The following is a 23,182-nucleotide window of genomic DNA, read 5'->3' on the forward strand; positions in this document are numbered from 1 at the left end:
TTTTTTTTAATTCAGAATGGCCTACACTGAATGATGAACGATGTTTATGTGACTCACCTTTGGATCTGCTACCAGCGCTAGGGCTGTTGATCCTGACTAGAAGTTGGACCTGAAAGGGTTAACAAGCATCAGAGACACATAAATGCAATGTAACAGCAGCAGCATTATTTATTTGCTTTGTTTTTTGCACCGAGGTTTTATTTTATTTATTGCATTGTTTTTTTCTGTTTGATTGAATCTGTTGGGAGCAGAATAGCAAATAAGCCCCAGAACAGGATGAAGACAAAGGAAAGAAGAGCAGGGTCGACCTAGAAAAAGTAAACATGCAGAAAACATAGACACAAGCAATAGGTTGACATGGAAATGGTTGACACAGGAAAAATTTTACCTGAGTTTTTCACATTTTTTCCACAACAGGCGGCATTTCATGCTCTGCCATCCACTAGCGCTGCGAGCAAGCGAGGGGACACAGTCCATGGTGACTTACAGCCAAATTCGGAACAACAAATGGGAAAACTCATGTTGACCTTTTGACTGTTCACCTAATGTTTGTGTCGACCTACTGGCTCTGTTGACTTTAGCCATGATAGGCTTTTTCATGTGTCGACCTTTCATGGTCAATCTAATTTATTTCCACCTTCATAGTGTCGACCCTATGACCTCTACCCCACCGTGGTGCCAGGCATGAAGCACAAGACCGAATTGTGAGAACCAAGGTGGCAGAGAGCAGAGGTAACGGGGGAAGGAGATAATAATGTAATAATGTAACGGATGTAACCGGGGAAGGAGATAATAATGTAACGGATGTAACTGGGGAAGGAGATAATAATGTAACAGATGTGTATAACGTGTGGCTATGAGGCCGCACTCTCCTGTCCCGCAGCCTCTCCGCGTATATCTGTCGGCAGAGGTAACCGGGGAAGGAGATAATAATGTAACAGATGTGTATAACTTGTGGCTATGAGGCCGCACTCTCCTGTCCCGCAGCCTCTCCACGTATATCTGTCGGCAGAGGTAACCGGGGAAGGAGATAATAATGTAACAGATGTGTATAACTTGTGGCTATGAGGCCGCACTCTCCTGTCCCGCAGCCTCTCCACGTATCTGTCGGCAGAGGTAACCGGGGAAGGAGATAATAATGTAACGGATGTGTATAACTTGTGGCTATGAGGCCGCACTCTCCTGTCCCGCAGCCTCTCCGCGTATCTGTCGGCAGAGGTAACCGGGGAAGGAGATAATAATGTAACGGATGTGTATAACTTGTGGCTATGAGGCCGCACTCTCCTGTCCCGCAGCCTCTCCACGTATCTGTCGGCAGAGGTAACAGGGGAAGGAGATAATAATGTAACAGATGTGTATAACTTGTGGCTATGAGGCCGCACTCTCCTATCCCGCAGCCTCTACGCGTATCTGTCTGCAGAGGTAACCGGGGAAGGAGGTAATAATGTAACAGATGTGTATAACTTGTGGCTATGCGGCCGCACTCTCCTGTCCCGCAGCCTCTCCGCGTATCTGTCGGCAGAGGTAACCGGGGAAGGAGATAATAATGTAACAGATGTGTATAACTTGTGGCTATGAGGCCGCACTCTCCTGTCCCGCAGCCTCTCCGCGTATCTGTCGGCAGAGGTAACCGGGGAAGGAGATAATAATGTAAGAGAGGTGTATAACTTGTGGCTATGAGGCCGCACTCTCCTGTCCCGCAGCCTCTCCGGCGTATCTGTCGGCAGAGGTAACCGGGGAAGGAGATAATAATGTAACGGATGTGTATAACTTGTGGCTATGAGGCCGCACTCTCCTGTCCCGCAGCCTCTCAGCGTATCTGTCGGCAGAGGTAATGGGGGAAGGAGATAATAATGTAACGGATGTGTATAACTTGTGGCTGTGAGGCCGCACTCTCCTGTCCCGCAGCCTCTCCGCGTATCTGTCGGCAGAGGTAACCGTGGAAGGAGATAATAATGTAACAGATGTGTATAACTTGTGGCTATGAGGCCGCACTCTCCTGTCCCGCAGCCTCTCCGCGTATCTGTCGGCAGAGGTAACCGGGGAAGGAGATAATAATGTAACGGATGTGTATAACTTGTGGCTATGAGGCCGCACTCTCCTGTCCCGCAGCCTCTCCGCGTATCTGTCGGCAGAGGTTACCGGGGAAGGAGATAATAATGTAACAGATGTAACCGGGGAAGGAGATAATAATGTAACAGATGTAACCGGGGAAGGAGATAATAATGTAACGGATGTAACCGGGGAAGGAGATAATAATGTAACGGATGTAACGGGGGAAGGAGATAATAATGTAACAGATGTAACCGGGGAAGGAGATAATAATGTAACGGATGTAACGGGGGAAGGAGATAATAATGTAACAGATGTAACCGGGGAAGGAGATAATAATGTAACGGGGGAAGGAGATAATAATGTAACAGATGTAACCGGGGAAGGAGATAATAATGTAACGGATGTAACCGGGGAAGGAGATAATAATGTAACGGATGTAACCGGGGAAGGAGATAATAATGTAACGGATGTAACGGGGGAAGGAGATAATAATGTAACCGATGTAACCGGGGAAGGAGATAATAATGTAACGGATGTAACGGGGGAAGGAGATAATAATGTAACAGATGTAACCGGGGAAGGAGATAATAATGTAACGGGGGAAGGAGATAATAATGTAACAGATGTAACCGGGGAAGGAGATAATAATGTAACGGATGTAACGGGGGAAGGAGATAATAATGTAACAGATGTAACCGGGGAAGGAGATAATAATGTAACGGATGTAACGGGGGAAGGAGATAATAATGTAACGGATGTAACCGGGGAAGGAGATAATAATGTAACGGATGTAACGGGGAGGAGATAATAATGTAACGGATGTAACTGGGGAAGGAGATAATAATGTAACAGATGTGTATAACTTGTGGCTATGAGGCCGCACTCTCCTGTCCCGCAGCCTCTCCGCGTATCTGTCGGCAGAGGTTACCGGGGAAGGAGATAATAATGTAACAGATGTAACCGGGGAAGGAGATAATAATGTAACGGATGTAACCGGGGAAGGAGATAATAATGTAACGGAAGTAACGGGGGTAGGAGATAATAATGTAACAGATGTAACGGGGGAAGGAGATAATAATGTAACGGATGTAACCGGGGAAGGAGATAATAATGTAACGGATGTAACGGGGGAAGGAGATAATAATGTAACAGATGTAACCTGGGAAGGAGATAATAATGTAACAGATGTAACCGGGGAGGGAGATAATAATGTAACGGATGTAACGGGGGAAGGAGATAATAATGTAACAGATGTAACCGGGGAAGGAGATAATAATGTAACGGATGTAACGGGGGAAGGAGATAATAATGTAACAGATGTAACCGGGGAAGGAGATAATAATGTAACGGATGTAACGGGGAAGGAGATAATAATGTAACGGATGTAACCGGGAAGGAGATAATAATGTAACGGATGTAACGGGGGAAGGAGATAATAATGTAACAGATGTAACCGGGGAAGGAGATAATAATGTAACGGATGTAACGGGGGAAGGAGATAATAATGTAACAGATGTAACCGGGGAAGGAGATAATAATGTAACGGATGTAACGGGGAAGGAGATAATAATGTAACGGATGTAACGGGGGAAGGAGATAATAATGTAACAGATGTGTATAACTTGTGGCTATGAGGTCGCACTCTCCTGTCCCGCAGCCTCTCCGCGTATCTGTCGGCAGAGGTAACCGGGGAAGGAGATAATAATGTAACAGATGTGTATAACGTGTGGCTATGAGGCCGCACTCTCCTGTCCCGCAGCCTCTCCGCGTATCTGTCGGCAGAGGTAACCGGGGAAGGAGATAATAATGTAACAGATGTGTATAACTTGTGGCTATGAGGCCGCACTCTCCTGTCCCGCAGCCTCTCCGCGTATCTGTCGGCAGAGGTAACGGGGGAAGGAGATAATAATGTAACAGATGTGTATAACTTGTGGCTATGAGGCCGCACTCTCCTGTCCCGCAGCCTCTCCGCGTATCTGTCGGCAGAGGTAATGGGGGAAGGAGATAATAATGTAACGGATGTGTATAACTTGGCTATGAGGCCGCACTCTCCTGTCCCGCAGCCTCTCCGCGTATCTGTCGGCAGAGGTAACCGGGGAAGGAGATAATAATGTAACAGATGTGTATAACTTGTGGCTATGAGGCCGCACTCTCCTGTCCCGCAGCCTCTCCGCGTATCTGTCGGCAGAGGTAACCGGGGAAGGAGATAATAATGTAACGGATGTGTATAACTTGTGGCTATGAGGCCGCACTCTCCTGTCCCGCAGCCTCTCCGCGTATCTGTCGGCAGAGGTAACCGGGGAAGGAGATAATAATGTAACGGATGTGTATAACGTGTGGCTATGAGGCCGCAGTCTCCTGTCCCGCAGCCTCTCCGCGTATCTGTCGGCAGAGGTAACCGGGGAAGGAGATAATAATGTAACAGATGTGTATAACTTGTGGCTATGAGGCCGCACTCTCCTGTCCCGCAGCCTCTCCGCGTATCTGTCGGCAGAGGTAACCGGGGAAGGAGATAATAATGTAACAGATGTGTATAACTTGTGGCTATGAGGCCGCACTATCCTGTCCCGCAGCCTCTTCGCGTATCTGTCGGCAGAGGTAACCGGGGAAGGAGATAATAATGTAACAAATGTGTATAACTTGTGGCTATGAGGCCGCACTCTCCTGTCCCGCAGCCTCTCCGCGTATCTGTCGGCAGAGGTAACCGGGGAAGGAGATAATAATGTAACGGATGTGTATAACTTGTGGCTATGAGGCCGCACTCTCCTGTCCCGCAGCCTCTCAGCGTATCTGTCGGCAGAGGTAATGGGGGAAGGAGATAATAATGTAACGGATGTGTATAACTTGTGGCTATGAGGCCGCACTCTCCTGTCCCGCAGCCTCTCCGCGTATCTGTCGGCAGAGGTAACCGGGGAAGGAGATAATAATGTAACAGATGTGTATAACTTGTGGCTATGAGGCCGCACTCTCCTGTCCCGCAGCCTCTCCGCGTATCTGTCGGCAGAGGTAACCGGGGAAGGAGATAATAATGTAACGGATGTGTATAACTTGTGGCTATGAGGCCGCACTCTCCTGTCCCGCAGCCTCTCCGCGTATCTGTCGGCAGAGGTTACCGGGGAAGGAGATAATAATGTAACGGATGTGTATAACTTGTGGCTATGAGGCCGCACTCTCCTGTCCCGCAGCCTCTCCGCGTATCTGTCTGCAGAGGTAACCGGGGAAGGAGATAATAATGTAACAGATGTGTATAACTTGTGGCTATGAGGCCGCACTCTCCTGTCCCGCAGCCTCTCCGCGTATCTGTCGGCAGAGGTAACCGGGGACGGAGATAATAATGTAACAGATGTGTATAACTTGTGGCTATGAGGCCGCACTCTCCTGTCCCGCAGCCTCTCCGCGTATCTGTCGGCAGAGGTAACCGGGGAAGGAGATAATAATGTAACAGATGTGTATAACTTGTGGCTATGAGGCCGCACTCTCCTGTTCCGCAGCCGCTCCGCGTATCTGTCGGCAAAGGTAACCGGGAAAGGAGATAATAATGTAACAGATGTGTATAACGTGTGGCTATAAGGCCGCACTCTCCTGTCCCGCAGCCTCTCCGCGTATCTGTCTGCAGAGGTAACCGGGGAAGGAGATAATAATGTAACAGATGTGTATAACTTGTGGCTATGAGGTCGCACTCTCCTGTCCCGCAGCCTCTCCGCGTATCTGTCGGCAGAGGTAACCGGGGAAGGAGATAATAATGTAACAGATGTGTATAACTTGTGGCTATGAGGCCGCACTCTCCTGTCCCGCAGCCTCTCCGCGTATCTGTCGGCAGAGGTAACCGGGGAAGGAGATAATAATGTAACAGATGTGTATAACTTGTGGCTATGAGGCCGCACTCTCCTGTCCCGCAGCCTCTCAGCGTATCTGTCGGCAGAGGTAATGGGGGAAGGAGATAATAATGTAACGGATGTGTATAACTTGTGGCTATGAGGCCGCACTCTCCTGTCCCGCAGCCTCTCCGCGTATCTGTCGGCAGAGGTAACCGGGGAAGTAGATAATAATGTAACAGATGTGTATAACTTGTGGCTATGAGGCCGCACTCTCCTGTCCCGCAGCCTCTCCGCGTATCTGTCGGCAGAGGTAACCGGGGAAGGAGATAATAATGTAACGGATGTGTATAACTTGTGGCTATGAGGGCGCACTCTCCTGTCCCGCAGCCTCTCCGCGTATCTGTCTGCAGAGGTAACCGGGGAAGGAGATAATAATGTAACAGATGTGTATAACTTGTGGCTATGAGGCCGCACTCTCCTGTCCCGCAGCCTCTCAGCGTATCTGTCTGCAGAGGTAACCGGGGAAGGAGATAATAATGTAACAGATGTGTATAACTTGTGGCTATGAGGCCGCACTCTCCTGTCCCGCAGCCTCTCCGCGTATCTGTCTGCAGAGGTAACCGGGGAAGGACATAATAATGTAACGGATGTGTATAACTTGTGGCTATGAGGTCGTACTCTCCTGTCCCGCAGCCTCTCAGCGCATCTGTCGGCAGAGGTATCCGGGGAAGGAGATAATAATGTAACAGATGTGTATAACTTGTGGCTATGAGGCCGCACTCTCCTGTCCCGCAGCCTCTCCGCGTATCTGTCGGCAGAGGTAACCGGGGAAGGAGATAATAATGTAACAGATGTGTATAACTTGTGGCTATGAGGCCGCACTCTCCTGTCCCGCAGACTCTCCGCGTATCTGTCGGCAGAGGTAACCGGGGAAGGAGATAATAATGTAACAGATGTGTATAACTTGTGGCTATGAGGCCGCACTCTCCTGTCCCGCAGCCTCTCAGCGTATCTGTCGGCAGAGGTAATGGGGGAAGGAGATAATAATGTAACGGATGTGTATAACTTGTGGCTATGAGGCCGCACTCTCCTGTCCCGCAGCCTCTCCGCGTATCTGTCGGCAGAGGTAACCGGGGAAGGAGATAATAATGTAACAGATGTGTATAACTTGTGGCTATGAGGCTGTACTCTCCTGTCCTGCAGCCTCTCCGCGTATCAGTCGGCAGAGGTAACCGGGGAAGGAGATAATAATGTAACGGATGTGTATAACTTGTGGCTATGAGGCCGCACTCTCCTGTCCCGCAGCCTCTCCGCGTATCTGTCGGCAGAGGTAACCGGGGAAGGAGATAATAATGTAACGGATGTGTATAACTTGTGGCTATGAGGCCGCACTCTCCTGTCCCGCAGCCTCTCCGCGTATCTGTGAACAGTTAATCAGTGCTGGCATGCAGGCTGACAATCTAACCCACTCTGCAATACTCAGCATTGATTTATCTCCACGTCTCAGCCGCGGCCGGTGTTACATTAAGAGGATTCTCTCTCCCAGTCACATAACTGAGCAATTCTCTGCTGTAGTTACCGCACGGATCTGGGATAAGCTCCATCCAAGGCTGGTAATTATATTGTGCGATAGGCACCTAATCTGGCCCATGATTGCTAATATACTTGTTTCTATTATGTAAGGATCACTGCAAGTATCTAACAGTGTGCTCGCAGGATACATACACAGCGTACACGTGCGACCAGGCTGTAGGTAGGTAATGCCTGGCTTTTATTTGGGGATAATGACACAAACCAGACGTCCCCGCCTCCCATTAAACAATAGACAATTGGAGATGATTTCTGTCTATATTCTGAAGGAATAACCAGGGTTATATTTCTGAGCGCTTGATAATGTGTGTTTTCGCTAAAAAGCAGCTGCTTTTATTGAGGATAGTTAGTCGTCACCAGGTGAGAAACATACAAAGGATATGCTGATGGGAACATCCCAGGAGCATAGAAAGCAGCGCTGCACAATAGTAAAATTAACACTTATTTTAATGAAAATACAAACAATTCACATAACAATGATAGCACAACAATATTATTAAAATGGGGGGGTCTGAGAAGAATAATTTGCACCAATATGTGATGGGTCTGGAGACAGTATTAGCCAAGTTTTTCAGTTAATGTGGAGGGTAAGGGGTAACTCTGGAGGTTGTTAAAGATTTTTCTTTATTTGGGATGGGGATAGTCTATCTGCACAAACTGTTGTTTCACACTTGAATCACAATCACATTAATTTGACAATCACTCACTCACTCGCATTCATTTTTTGGATATCTCCCTCGAAATTATTGATAAGCAAATAGTGACCTCAAATTATCAAAAAGAGGTAAACCCCAACTCATATTTGCACTACAAAAGTGCACATCACCCGTCATGGGTAAAAATATCCCTAAGGGACAGCTGCTTCGAATCAGACGCAATTGTTCACGGGACGATGTTTTCAGAAAACAAGCGACTTCCATGATGGAGTCCTTTGAAGGAAGGGGATATCCAAATTATCTGATCAAAGGGGCCTATGAAGATGCACTAAAGCTGGAGAGGGATCACTTGCTCAAAGGAAAATCTAAGAAATATAGGGCCTTATTCTAAACAAACAGATGTGAAAGTCCTTGAAACAGTGCGCTAAGAGGCTGCCTTGTGGTGAGTGACCAACTGGAAGGTGACCCAAAAACACCTCCGGAGGATACACAAGAGAAAGAAAGATAGAAAGTCCCCTCCACTGGCGCCAAACAATAGGAAGAATACGTCCCTCTTAGGGGGATTGGGATCCTCTTCTCCGAATAGAGGGATAGATCAACATATGTGTGGATAAAAATACCGTACGCCCCTTTTCATGGGGTCACGGTCCTCTTCTCCGCCTCAATATAGAAATTCCTCATTTACTGTATGAATCAGAGATCCCTCCTCTCGTCCAAATCACACTCACAGGGTGGAATGGTGGTTCCCAAAAAACAAAGATGGTGGCATATGGTGTAGTACAATAATTTATTGCAATCAGTCAAACATACACACATATAAAATAACAACAAATGGATTCAAATGGCCTGTTACCCTTTATGGCGAAGGAACATGGAGTGAATCCAGCCCTCAAATGCACATCGAGACTGATGGTGAATCTGGATTTCACCAAGGTGGTCAGGTACAGGTCCAGAAACAGTCCATATAAACAACGGGTCCAGAACTTCTGAATCTGCCCCTGGGTGGGTATGGGTCATTGGCTGAAGATCGACAGGGCTTAGGTCAAAACATAAAAAAGGTTGACATGGCTAAGGTTGACAGGGTCAAAAGGTTAACAAAAGCATAAGGTTGACAATGGGAAGGTCAACGGTTAAAAGATGGACATGGGTTTCACACTTTTCTCATCCCGCAAGTCGACACTGTCCACATGGACACCATATCGGTGCACCGTGTCCCCTCGCATGGCTCTCTGCTCACCATGCTTCTGGCACGGTGCCTCGATACACTCAGCCCACTACTATATTCTCCCACCAAGGCCTGGTGGATGGTAGGGCAAGAAATACCACCTGTCGGCACGTGTCGGCCCCCTAAAAAAGGTGAAAAACTCATGTCGACCTTTTGAAAGTCGACCTTCCCATTGTTGAACTAATGCTTGTGTCAAGCTTTTGACCCTGTTGACCTTCGCCATGTCGACCTTTTTCATATGTCAACCTAAGCCCTTCAACCTTCAGTGGTCGACCCAATGCATGTCGACCTAACACGGAATACTACTGAGGTTACACAGACCCCAGAGACAGGTACGTACTGGTGGGACCACCGTAACTGGGTGTTACACACATAAACCCTCCTGTGTTTGGAAAGATCAGGGTGGCCCCGTGGCCCCGACCACTATATGATCCCATGTAACACACATTCCCGGGTGACATACACAGGATCAGACAGGCCCATATCAGACCATCGCCGCTGTGTTCCTCTCTCGTTACTCAGTTCTGTCACCATCGATTCTGCAGCGCACCATTGTCCCCTCTCATTATAAACCCTCTCGTCCACCATTATCTCCTCTGTCCCTTCCCATTTGTTACCTATTGTTCTCTAATGACCTTTGCATTGTATCTCTGACTGCTGTCGGGCGCGGGAAGGGATGGATGGTACACAGGGCGGCCGCACAGACCACCGCTGATGGAACAGAGATATTCCGGGGAAGACTTCTGTTATCAGAGCGATGGAGAGGGGAGAGAAGGAGAAACAAAGGTGAATGCTGTCCACATATACAATACACGGGGATGAGTGCCGGCACCATGCAGAGAGACGACACAAATAAATGAGAATGATAAATGGCATATATATATATATATATATATATATATATATATATATATATATATATATATATATATATATATATACACAGTATATATGTCAGGATGATGCGGTGGCCTCTTGAGGCGTAGTGACACGTGGTGACGTGGTTCCAGTTGATAGATCTACAGTGTCTAGATATACAGTCAATAGCTCTACCCCAAAGGGTCACCACTGGCGCACACCTTCATCTTAGTCAGGGCTGGGCAATTGCGGCCCTCCAGATGTTGAGGAACTACACATCCCAGCATGCCTTGCATCAGTTTCAGCATGGCCACATAGCAAAACTAATGCAAAGCATCCTGGGATGTGTAGTTCCTCAACATCTGAAGGGCCGCAATTGCCCAGCCCTGATCTTAGTGGTATGGCCGGATATTTTCCGGGACAGCCCGATGCGGCAGTGCATTTCCGGCCATACCACTCAAGTGGTTAATGACAGTGGATTTTCCTCTTCCACCGCTGGTCACATTACACGTAAGAGGCGCCCGTGAACCCTCATCCAACCGTTCTCCTAGCAACTAATTACTGCACCTGGACAATGCTGATTTAATTAGCTGTTACTGAGACAGATCTGATCTTCCAGGGTAATCCTCTAATTCTTACCAACATCTGATTATGTTCTTCCCCAACACCAGACTACGGTGAGGCAGGAGCAGCCAATCAACACGGGGACTTTGATTAAAGTTTGCCAAATGTTCTGTTGGTATGTACTTAGGAGCGGATATCCAGAAAATACTGCGTGGCCCAGAGCAAGAATACGTCGGCTGGCTGTACAGCTCTGTAGCGTTGGTGTTGGGGTGCCGACATAGATACAGGTGTGTCCACATACGCACAAATATCACACTGGTGCCAGCACTGCCGCAGCTGCTGCTTGTAATTCGGACACTGGGTAATACCCGCCCCAGGCCTCGCTCCCCGCAGCATTGCCCTTAATCTGCAACGTCATAATCCCTTTGTGACAAAATACTAATCAGAAAACCCTAAGGAATAAGTTCAGTAAAGCTTCTAAAAATGAAAAGAGGGATGTTGCCTATAGCAACCAATCAGATTATGTCCAGCATTATCTAGTATGCAATATAAAAGTGATGGACAATATCTGACAATATCGCTTTTTATTATTTAGATGCTTTAGTAAATTTACCCCTCGGACTCTATGGTGGTAATTCAATTAAAGGCAGTTAGTAATGACTGCACCTGTGCCCCAGCTAGGTGGTCTGGGAGATGTGACAGTAATGACTACACCTGTGCCCCAGCTAGGTGACCTGGGAGATGTGACAGTTAGTAATGACTGCCCGCGTGTACCAGCTAGGGGGTCTGGGGAATGTGACGTATAGTAATGACTGCACCTGTGCCCCAGCTAGGTGATCTGGGAGATGTGACAGTTAGTAGTGACTACACCTGTGCCCCAGCTAGATGGTCTGGGAAATGTGACAGTTAGTAATGACTGCACCCGTGCACAAACTAGGTGATCTGGGAGATGTGAGTTAGTAATGACTGCACCTGTGCACCAGCTAGGTGATCTGGGAGATGTGAGTTAGTAATGACTGCACCTGTGCACCAGATAGGTGATCTGGGAGATGTGACAGTTAGTAATGACTACACCTGTGCACCAGCTAGGTGGTCTGGGGAATGTTACAGCTAGTAATGACTGCACTCGTGCACCAGCTAGGTGGTCTGGGGAATGTTACAGTTAGTAATGACTGCACCCATGCACCAGCTAGGTGATCTGGGAGATGTGACAGTTAGTAATGACTACACCTGTGTCCCAGCTAAGTGGTCTGGGAGATGTGACAGATAGTAATGACTACACCTGTGCACCAGCTAGGTGGTCTGGGAAATGTGACAGTTAGTAATGACTGCACCTGTGCCCCAGCTAGGTGATCTGGGAGATGTGACAGTTAGTAATGACTGCACCTGTGCCCCATCTAGGTGACCTGGAAGATGTGACACTTAGTAATGACTACACCGTTGCATCAGCTAGGTGATCTGGGAGATGTGGCAGTTAGTAATGACTGCACCCATACCAGCTAGGGGGTCTGGGGAATGTGACGTATAGTAATGACTGCACCGGTGCCCCAGCTAGGTGATCTGGGAGATGTGACAGTTAGTAATGACTACACCTGTGCCCCAGCTAAGTGGTCTGGGAGATGTGACAGTTAGTAATGACTACACCTGTGCACCAGCTAGGTGATCTGGGTGATGTGACAGTTAGTAATGACTACACCTATGCCCCAGCTAGGTGGTCTGGGGAATTTTACAGTTAGTAATGACTGCACCTGTGCACCAGCTAGGTGATCTGGGAGATGTGACAGTTAGTAATGACTGCACCTGTGCACCAGCTAGGTGATCTGAGAGATGTGACAGTTAGAAATGACTACACCTGTGCCCCAGCTAAGTGGTCTGGGAGATGTGACAGTTAGTAATGACTACACCTGTGCACCAGCTAGGTGGTCTGTGAAATGTGACAGCTAGTAATGACTACACCTGTGCCCCAGGTAAGTGGTCTGGTAATGTGACTGTTAGTAATGACTACACCTGTGCACCAGCTAGGTGGTCTGGGAAATGTGACAGTTAGAAATGAATGCACCTGTGCCCCAGCTAGGTGATTGGGGAGATGTGACAGTTAGTAATGACTGCACCTGTGCACCAGCTAGGTGGTCTGGGGAATGTTACAGTTAGTAACGGCTGCACCCATGCACCAGCTAGGTGATCTGGGAGATGTGACAGTTAGTAATGACTGCACCTGTGCACCAGCTAGGTGATCTGGGAGATATGACAGTAATGACTGCACCTGTGCACCAGCTAGGTGATCTGGGAGATATGACAGTAATGACTGCACCTGTGCACCAGCTAGGTGATCTGGGAGATATGACAGTAATGACTGCACCTGTGCACCAGCTAGGTGATCTGGGAGATATGACAGTAATGACTGCACCTGTGCACCAGCTAGGTGATCTGAGAGATGTGACAGTTAGAAATGACTACACCTGTGCCCCAGCTAAGTGGTCTGGGAGATGTGACAGTTAGTAATGACTACACCTGTGCACCAGCTAGGTGGTCTGTGAAATGTGACAGCTAGTAATGACTACACCTGTGCCCCAGGTAAGTGGTCTGGTAATGTGACTGTTAGTAATGACTACACCTGTGCACCAGCTAGGTGGTCTGGGAAATGTGACAGTTAGAAATGAATGCACCTGTGCCCCAGCTAGGTGATTGGGGAGATGTGACAGTTAGTAATGACTGCACCTGTGCACCAGCTAGGTGGTCTGGGGAATGTTACAGTTAGTAACGGCTGCACCCATGCACCAGCTAGGTGATCTGGGAGATGTGACAGTTAGTAATGACTGCACCTGTGCACCAGCTAGGTGATCTGGGAGATATGACAGTAATGACTGCACCTGTGCACCAGCTAGGTGATCTGGGAGATATGACAGTAATGACTGCACCTGTGCACCAGCTAGGTGATCTGGGAGATATGACAGTAATGACTGCACCTGTGCACCAGCCAGGTGGTCTGGGAAACGTGATCTGTTGATAGATCTCAAGAATCGGTTTGTCCACCCCTGGTCTATAGTATATTCCCTGCTAATTTTGTCTATTTTAGCTGCACTTGTGGTTGACCTTTCTGCCCAGATTCGTTTGGTGACGGCTGGCAACGGTCTAATGACCGGACACACAGACACATTGCATTTCCCCATCATCTTGTGTGACTCCTTATAAACAAACAAGAAGTATAGTAAGAATCTGATCAGTCCACAGACTTTCCTCCCCACCACCAACTTCTCTGACTCCATCACTTGCCCTGCGGCCAGCAATAGCCTCATATAGCAGATGTTGTGCCTATCGATCCCCTTACATCATTCACAGGAATCTGTATTCAGACTTCTCCTAAGAATTCCAGCCACCCGCCTCCCCTCGATACACTTATTACAGATGAGCGCGGCGGCCGTGAGGGGGTGCGGGTGTGTTGGACATTACGGGGTGCCTGCGCACACCCGGCACCCCCCCTGCGCACTCCTATGCTTATTACTATAACACGGCAAGATGAGCTGTAGATGTTTGCCTGAAATATCAATTTGTTATTATTAAGAGTTTCTCATATGAAAGTAATTTGATTTTGTAGACCCTTCAACCTGCACAGCCCACGGAATCTTTATGGGTTATTCACATTTAATCCGCTCTCATCCTCCCTTTGTTTTAGTGAGAAGAATTTAGAATTCAATATTTTGACATCATTTTAACTCCATTAAACTTTGAAGACCCGGACGCTGACATTTGTTCGGTTAAGTGCCGGGAGAATTCTGATTTTATCTGTCTGATTGTTCCGTTGACTTAAACCCTGACTATTAATTGACCGGATTAAAACATTTGCATTTCCTTTGTCTAATACACATTTGCCCTGCTCATTGTCATTGCAAGACTGCGTTCTGAATATATTTAAATATATCCCTAAAACCCCTATTTAAGCTTAATGTATGAGCAGCGCTCCCTGGCCATTTACTTGCTCTGTCTTTGCTAATTGTTAGGTAAATAATCTGTGATTGGTGGGCAATGCTTTGGGGTAATGAATTAGGGTGGTGGCACACAGGCTGATCAGCCACACAATGTTTTATCACATCTGTCATTTCAGATGCAATTGCGATGTGCTAATATTTACTAAATTCACTAAATAAAAATGATTATCTTCTCCTTGGGCCGTGGGCACTGATAACAATCCCTGTGAGGAGCGATAGTTCACACCAGGCATTCCCAGCAATGGTCCTCAAGGCCCAATAGCAGGGCAGGTTTCAGTGATATCCAGGTTTCAGCACAGGTCATTAAATCAAAATTGCTGGAGTGATAATTAAGTCACCTGTGCTGAAGCCTGGATATCACTAAAACCTGGACTGCCAGTGGGCATTGAGGACCGTGGTTGGGAATGCCTGGCTACACACCAGAATGATTTGGACTCATTTCCCCTAATTTCGATACAATCTCGACCGACTGTATGTAAATTGGGCATGTTTTAGATCCGATTCCGATCCGATGCGAGTCCCTGCTGGTCGTTTGGTTGTTTTGCAGATCCTACCTGCTGCAGTTAGGATTTGAAAACGATCCCTCAACTGCGTACATACCGGGATCGGCATGTATGCAGATTGTGAGCAGATTGCTCCAACAGATCGTGCGACCAACGTATGATCTGTCTCATGATCTGCTCACCATCATGATCGTTCCGGTGTTAGACTAATGGTTCCCAAACAAGGTGATCAATACACTCTAACAGTCCAGGTTTTTTACTTATCCATTGCCGAGCACACGTGGATAAGCCAAGTGCTATCCCTAAAACATGGACCTTTGTGGTGCCTTAAGGACAGTGTTTGGAAACCACTGGCTTATGTTATCACTGTGGTTCCTGGGGCCTGATTTTGCAGCCTGAGTGATTTTCGAATAACTACATGTGTACGGTCCCCAAGCCGTCCGCAAAGCCACAGTGGTCCGCAGTACAGTAAGTGTGTATTCAGAGGCAGAGGGGACAGAGGGCATGGCCAGAAGCTCTCCGAGCACTGGTCATGCCCCCTACAGCAGCAAAGCGGGTCTTGGCTTTGCGATCCCGAGCATCCCTGTGAAGCCACACCCCCTTTTGGGAATGCCCACAGCGAAGCAGCGCACGGGGTCCCGACTCTGGGGAGGTTTGAATCTGGCTGTGCTGGCATTCGTTCACCACCGTGAGTGCAGACATTGTGCCTGATTCAGCATGGATTGTAAAAGCAATGGGCAAAATAATGCTGCATTGCAGATGGGGCAGATGTAAATGGGGTTTGGAGAGGTGTGTCCATATATATTCACTGCAGTGTTTCCCAGAGCAGCTTTGAGCGTTAGTGATTGGGGATAACGTCCCACATGAGCAGGCCGGGATGGATACGATCACGTTCTTCCTCTACAATCCTGTGTCATCTCACAGCAGTTGTTCCCAAAGTGGGTGCTCATCACTCAGCCGCCTGCCGGAGATCTTCCATCTCCCCCCATACATATCGGGATTGCAGTCGGGAAGCACAATCTCAGCATTTTATTTTCGGATTTATCGTATTTTTCATCTTTGTATGCACAGCAGGCAGCGGGGTCAGAATGACGAGACAATTAATTAGCATTTTGCATGCTCAGATTAGCTCTGGTAATTAGCTAGAATCAGATTTAGTTACAACGGACATATTTCAGTTTATAAGCACTTATGTGTTGTGTACCATGGTAAGCCCAGCTGTATTCTTCTGCAGGTTCCAGTATGTGTCCATACAGAACGCAGGACCCAAAATGCAGATGGATACTGTGTCTGCTGCCCACAGGGCATTGGGAAACCATTGGGGCGCTGGTAGTGCCCTGTGAGGTGCAAATCTTATATGAGCTTTGTTATCAGAGTAAAACCGGGCACAGGATCATCCACCTTAATAAATATTATTTGCTGACATACATGATTTTTACAAACACATTGAAATAAGAAAAAGTTTCTCTATAAGTAGTGATAGCAAAGAGCTCAAACAACTTCCATATAATAAAATTGCCCAAATTAGAACAGTGTTCACTCTGGAGAGGGTGCCCACCACACCTGAGATAGCTGGGGCAGATTGCACAGGCAGAGTGGCCCAAACTACCCACTGACCGGTGCGGAGGTCTTACGGAGAGCAGCAGATATCGCTGATTGCAGTGATTGCCTCTAATATTAGGATACGGCTCCTGGCATTTCTGCCCACACCTTCACTGGTTTTATTATTTAAAAAACTGTAATGTGGAGGAATACTGGTCTGCGGTCATCCTAATGTATTAAACTGTATTGCACGGTGTGTGTGCATGTATACAGGGGCGGATTCAGGGGGGGGGGGGGGAAGCTGGAACATTTTCCCCATAGGATAACATGGGACCCGCTAATTCCGACCCCCACCCCCACCTGGTTCCGACGGCTGCCAGTCCCCCCCAGGCATCACAGAACCCAAATCGCTTAGCCTTCAATCTGATACCATCTGGTCTATATGATTGATTCCGAAGATATTGCAAGTAAACCGATTTCTTATTTCTAAAATGTCATTTCATGACTGTTTATGTTCTTTGAGGGCAGATTTCTCTGGAACCAAACAGCCCAGTTTCACGGGACCAAAATCATTTGAAGTCTTCAAGACGATACTGGTCTCATGTAAATGGGTCAGTTGATTCCGAAGATATAGCCGGTTAAACGATTTAACCTGTTAGGGGGGGTTTCTCTCCCCCTCACACAAGAAAATGCAGGGACTAGGTTGGTGTGAAAGGGGCCAACCTGGGAATGCCCCTGCATGGTCCTGGGACTATATTCCCGGGTAAATCCCTGCATTGTCTGGTGTGAAAGGGGTATTATTTCAAATAGCCGGGACCTGCAGTGCTCTGAATACAGCCGGGCAGCCCCCACGCTCTCTGCCCGGGTGTGAATGGCTGTCACTTCTGCCTGGTGGCGACTGTCCCCCAGTTACCGCAAGCATGTATTCCCCCTTGGTAATGAGCATGTAATCCCACATGGCAATGAGCATGAAACCCCTCATAATGAGCATGTAGGTAAGCAGCACTTATTTAATAGGCATTATAGCCAACAGTTACTGTATAGATTATAGTCAATGTCTAAGTCTAAATTTCAGGGGAAGGGGGGAATGGGATGTATCTAAGTCGACAGTCACTAGGTCGAGCACTAATGGTTGACAGTGACTACGTCAACACCTAAGAATGGTTGAAATGCCCTAGGTCGACTTGACAGGAAGTCAACACAAGCTTTAGGTTGACATGGACATGGTTGACATGAATTAGGCTGACATGAGTTTTCCCGTTTATTGGTGTCTATGTTGACATGGCACCATATAATTGTACCGCATCCCCTGGCATGGTTCACTGCACTCGGCACGGTACCTGGACACGCTCGGCGCACTATTCTATTCACTATGGGGATTATTCCAGATGACGCGCAGGGGAGCGATGCTGAGCGGCTGCACATGTGCAGCCACCTGTTGTTTGCTGTCCAGTTCACACCTAGCACTGCGAGCGAGCGAGCGAGCGAGGGGGGGGGGTTGGGGCTTTTTCTGCAGCTTTGCGAGTCAGCCAGAATAAGGTCCTCTTTGATAGTAAAGTATGAAAAATCACGGTACTTATGTATTATCACGGCGCCCACTACGGCAATTGCGTAGTGGGCTATTCACGGTAGTGAAATCGCATCGCATGCCATTATTGTATTGCTATACTGCGATGCGCTGTGATGCGATTTTTCTATATAATATATTCTCTGCTCTCTGTCAGTGAATACATTACAAAAATCGGGTCATCCCGAAGCGTGGGGGTGGCGGAACGCATCCGGCCGACCTTTTCATACTCCCACTATCAACGTCGGCGTGGAGATGATTTTATATAGTGAGGCGAGCGGACGCGTGATACATGTAACATAAGAAGTGTCCGCTCGCCACGCTTCAGGCTCGGTATATATAAACTCAACTCCACACCGACGTGGATAGTGGGGGTATGAAAAGGTCGGGCCGAGTATGAAAAGCTTGCTGTGCTCGCCACGCTTCGGGATGACGTGGATACTGGGGGGGGGAGGGTGTAAATAAATATGACATTATGGGGGAAATTTACTAAAAGAAATTTGTAAAACATAGGTGTATTTGTATCCAGAAATACACTTATTTTTGACATTTACTATCCGAAAATACAGCAATTCGTAGTTGTATTGATGTGCTATCAATATGAATACGAATTGCCGTATTTTCGGGATAGTAAATGTCAAAAATAAGTGTATTTCTGGATACAAATACACCTATGTTTTACAAATTTCCTTTAGTAAATTTCCCCCATAATGTCATTTAATGGTGTAGTACATTAAATGCCATTATAACAGGTAAAATCGCATCTCATCGTATCGCATGCCATACAATAATGGCATACGATGCAATGCGATTTCACTACGTTTGAGTACGTAGTAAAATCGGGCCCCGTGATAATACACCAAAATCACTTTTTTTATTAAAAAAAATGTGATAAACATGTCGAACTTAAGCTTGTGTCGAATTTCTGTCAATGTTGACCCAGGGTATGTCAACTGTCCTGAGGTGTCGACTTAGTCACCTAGACATTGTCAACCCAGGTACTGCATACCATGTATCCGGGAAAACCGTACTCAGAAGAAGGAACAGAAAACAAGACAATGTATGATTTGATGTCTGTGATCTTCTGTATCTGGGTGGGATGGGGACAGTAACGTGTAAATAAAACAATTGGAATCTCACACAAGTTAATATGTTTGCTCCAGATAATTACAAAGCTGGACCCTTTTTGTTTTATTTCCACCTAAGGAATAATGACTCGCAGGATTAGAGGGCAGGTTAATGTTTGCAAATCTTGGGAAGGAATTGGGGTAATTATGTATTATTATAATCAGTCTGACTGTTTTCATCCCATTTGCATCCAAATTAGAGGATGTGTCTGTCATTTATCGGGGCCCAGTTTTTTTTTTCTTTAATCATAAATAAAGGCTAAAAGATTTTGTGATGCTAATTAGGAGAGATAATCGCTCTGAGTAGGAACAAAACGGTACGATAAATGGCGGTAACCCCGACACCTTAATGGACGGGATTGTATCTCTCTGTACATCACATCCTGTAATCAGTGCTCATCATATACATTATTGCAGGCTCAGGGGGTGTAATAATATCACTCCAATGTGCACCATGTAAGTAAATCACCCTATACATGCCCCTATTAGGCCAGCAGGCATTACCATATAACTCCTCTTTACCTGCAGCCTCTTCCAGCCCCGCTGACAGTAGTGGATCACCATCGTCCTATGAGACGGAAGCTGATGGGCGATGTCTCTGCGATTTCTTTTCCCCTTTTTTCATTTAAAAAAAAATTGTAATAAAATTGTCAGCATAAGATTATTATTATTATTATTATTATTATCATTTTATTTATAAGGAACAGGGACTGGGAGACACAACTTGGCATAACATTGGATAAATAACAGAGATAGAGAACAAATAAAGAGCACCACAGTACAATACACATTACAGCTTGGATATAAGTAGTGAGGACTCAATCAACATACAACTAGAGGCTTGAGGCCAATGATAGAGATGAGTATGCGGACGAAGATGGTCACTGAGTGTTGGAGTATAAGGCCCCCATTTACCATTGATCGCATTTACAATGTGATCTGGGCGGAATATTACCGCCCAGGACGCATTGTAAAATGCGATCATTTTGCCCCAATGTAATATCTGCCGGGCACAGGGACAGGGCTCCGAAAGGAGCCCGTCCCTGCAATGCCTGGTGCCGGATGCCGGGGGGTTCTGCGCATGCGCAGTTATGTGCTGACCACCCCGCTGACCGCACTGCCACTCGGGCAGAGCGATGTGTAGCCATAGGCTACAATGGGCTATCGCCATACCAGAATGGCGATAACCCAGGGGTGCGATGCCGGGCTGCCCGATGTTGATACATCGGGCAGCTTCGCATCCCCCATAGAAACCTATGGGGGATGTGGCCGGCGGCGCTGCAGGGGGGGGGGAAATCGCAGCAGGGATCGGAGATTCCTGCTGCAGTCCCCTGTGATACATTTCAGTGATACTTAATATTTGCGGTTAACCCCCAAAAACGGGTGTTTTCGGGGATTTAGCCGCAAATATTAGTTGATAAATGGGCCCCTATGAGAGCTGTGAGTGACATGTGAAGAGAAGTGGGCTCTGATAACAGGAGGGAAGAGGGCCCTGCTCGGAGGAGCTTACAATCTAGTAGGAAGGGGAGACAGACAGATTACAAGAGGTGCAAGCAAGTGGGTGGTGGCTAGATAGCAGGATGTAAACAGGCAAGGGGTCAGAGAACCATCTGGTTTATGCAGTGGAAGGGTACGCTTTGATGAATAGGTGAGTTTTCAGTGCCCGTTTGAAGCTTTGCAAGGTCGGGGAGAGTCTAATGGAGCGAGGGAGTGCGTTCCACTGAAGGGGTGCAGCACGGGCAAAGTCCTGTACTCTAGTATGGGAAGCAGTGATCAGGGTGGAGGAGAGACGACAGTCGTCAGCTGACCGTAGAGGGCGGGAGGGTGTATGAATGGAGATGAGGTTAGAGATATATGGAGCAATGGAATTAGAGATGGCCCTGTATGTGAGTGTGAGGTGTTTGAAGAGGATTCTGTAGGGGAATGGAAGCCAGTGCAGATTTTGTTGAAGGGGAGTGGCAGAATTAGAGTGGCGGGAGAGGAAGATAAGCCTGGCTGTAGCATTGAGGACTGATTGGAGAGGAGCCAGTTGGGATCGAGCGAGGCCGGTGAGGAGAGTATTGCAGTAGGTGGAGTCGTGAGATGACCAATGAGTGGATGATCAGCTTAGTTGCACTCTGTGAGAGAAAGGGCCTGATGCAAGCAATGTTACATAACTGGGACCGGCAAGAATGGGCCAGGGCTTGGATGTGGGGTGCAAAGGAGAGGGAGGAGTCGAAAGTGACACCCAGGCAGCAGAGTTGGGGAACGGGGGAGATGATGGTGTTGTTAACAGTGATAGAGATATTAGTAGGGGCATAGCTCTGGGTGGGGGAAAGATAAAGGGCGCTATTCAATGAGCCTGATTCGCCATGTTTTTATGGCGAATTTGTGCTGTTTGTCGAATTTTGGACTAAAACGGTGAATCACCCTATTCAATGACCACATGGCGAATACATTTGAAGGTTTTTTTCGCCATGATTCACCGAGTAGCAATCGCTATCTTTTGATGGAGAAGTGGAATGTGAACTTTTAAAATAAAGTGTTTTGTTTTTTACATTTGGTGTAAAAAAATCAGGAATTTTATTCTGAGGAGGGGCATGCTACTTTTACTTTATTTAAATAAAAAATATATATATATTTTTTTTTTTACACAGCAGCCAGCAGGGGGTGCCGGAGCCGAGCCGCTCATTACATATTCATATATTCACTGCACCCGATCGTTACGATCGGGTGTAGTGAATATAGGTCCCCTGCTGGCACCCCCGGGGGGCAGCCTGTGCTGCCTGGCACCCGGGGAGCCCACCTCCCCCCCACAAACGTTCTGGGGCAGGCAGAGAGACTTCCATCTCTCTGCCTGCCACCGTCCTCAGGCTCCCTGCGGCGTCGCAGCAGGAGCTCATATTCGCTGGTCAGGGGCTCGCTGCCCCTGACTCGTTGAATAGGTGAGGCTCTGGAACGTGGCGAATGTGCAGCGAATCCAAAAAAGGATTCGCTGCACCTCGCAGGTATTCTCATTGAATACCGCCCAATGAGTTCAGTTTTGTCCATATTGAGCTTCAGAAATCGCTCAGACATCCAAGAGGAGATAGCAGAGAGGCAGTTGGAAACCTGAGAGAGAACAGTGGGGGACAGATCAGGAGAGGAGAGGTAGATTTGGGTGTCATCAGCATAGAGGTGATATTGGAAGCCAAAGGAGTTAATGAGTGCACCCAGAGAGGAGGTGTACAGGGAGAACATACGAAATTGGCAACAGCGCTCAAATGAATCAGTTGGATGAAATATATGTGTTCTAATGCAAAAGGGGCTGCTGAGTAAAAAGGATGTCCAGTCCTTTGGATAAACGGCTAAATAGATGATTTAGTAAGGGTGTTAGGTGGTCTTTGAGGGACCCCTATATGCCATAGGACCTCACCTGGGACCTATGTTCACATTAGGTGACTGCAGCGGTCTTAATGGGCAGGGTGGGGTGCTGGAAATAGGGGATAATATTAAATAAGTTTGCTGTCTCACTGCCACTTAACAGTAGCAGACGGGGTGTGAATTGCTGGTAAATTTATAGACAAAGTCTCAGCGTCCCGCTCCCTGCTGCTTACCCCATGTAGTTACTGTAGTGTAGCAGCAAGTTAGCCTGATCCTGTGACATTTGCAGCTGCGCAGCCAGTGCCGGTCTGACCGAGAGTATATAAAATGTGTGCAGGGCCCATGTGCA

Source organism: Crinia signifera, chromosome 19 (genome assembly GCF_055691185.1).
Source record: "Crinia signifera chromosome 19, ASM5569118v1, whole genome shotgun sequence".
Taxonomy (NCBI): Eukaryota; Metazoa; Chordata; class Amphibia; order Anura; family Myobatrachidae; genus Crinia; species Crinia signifera.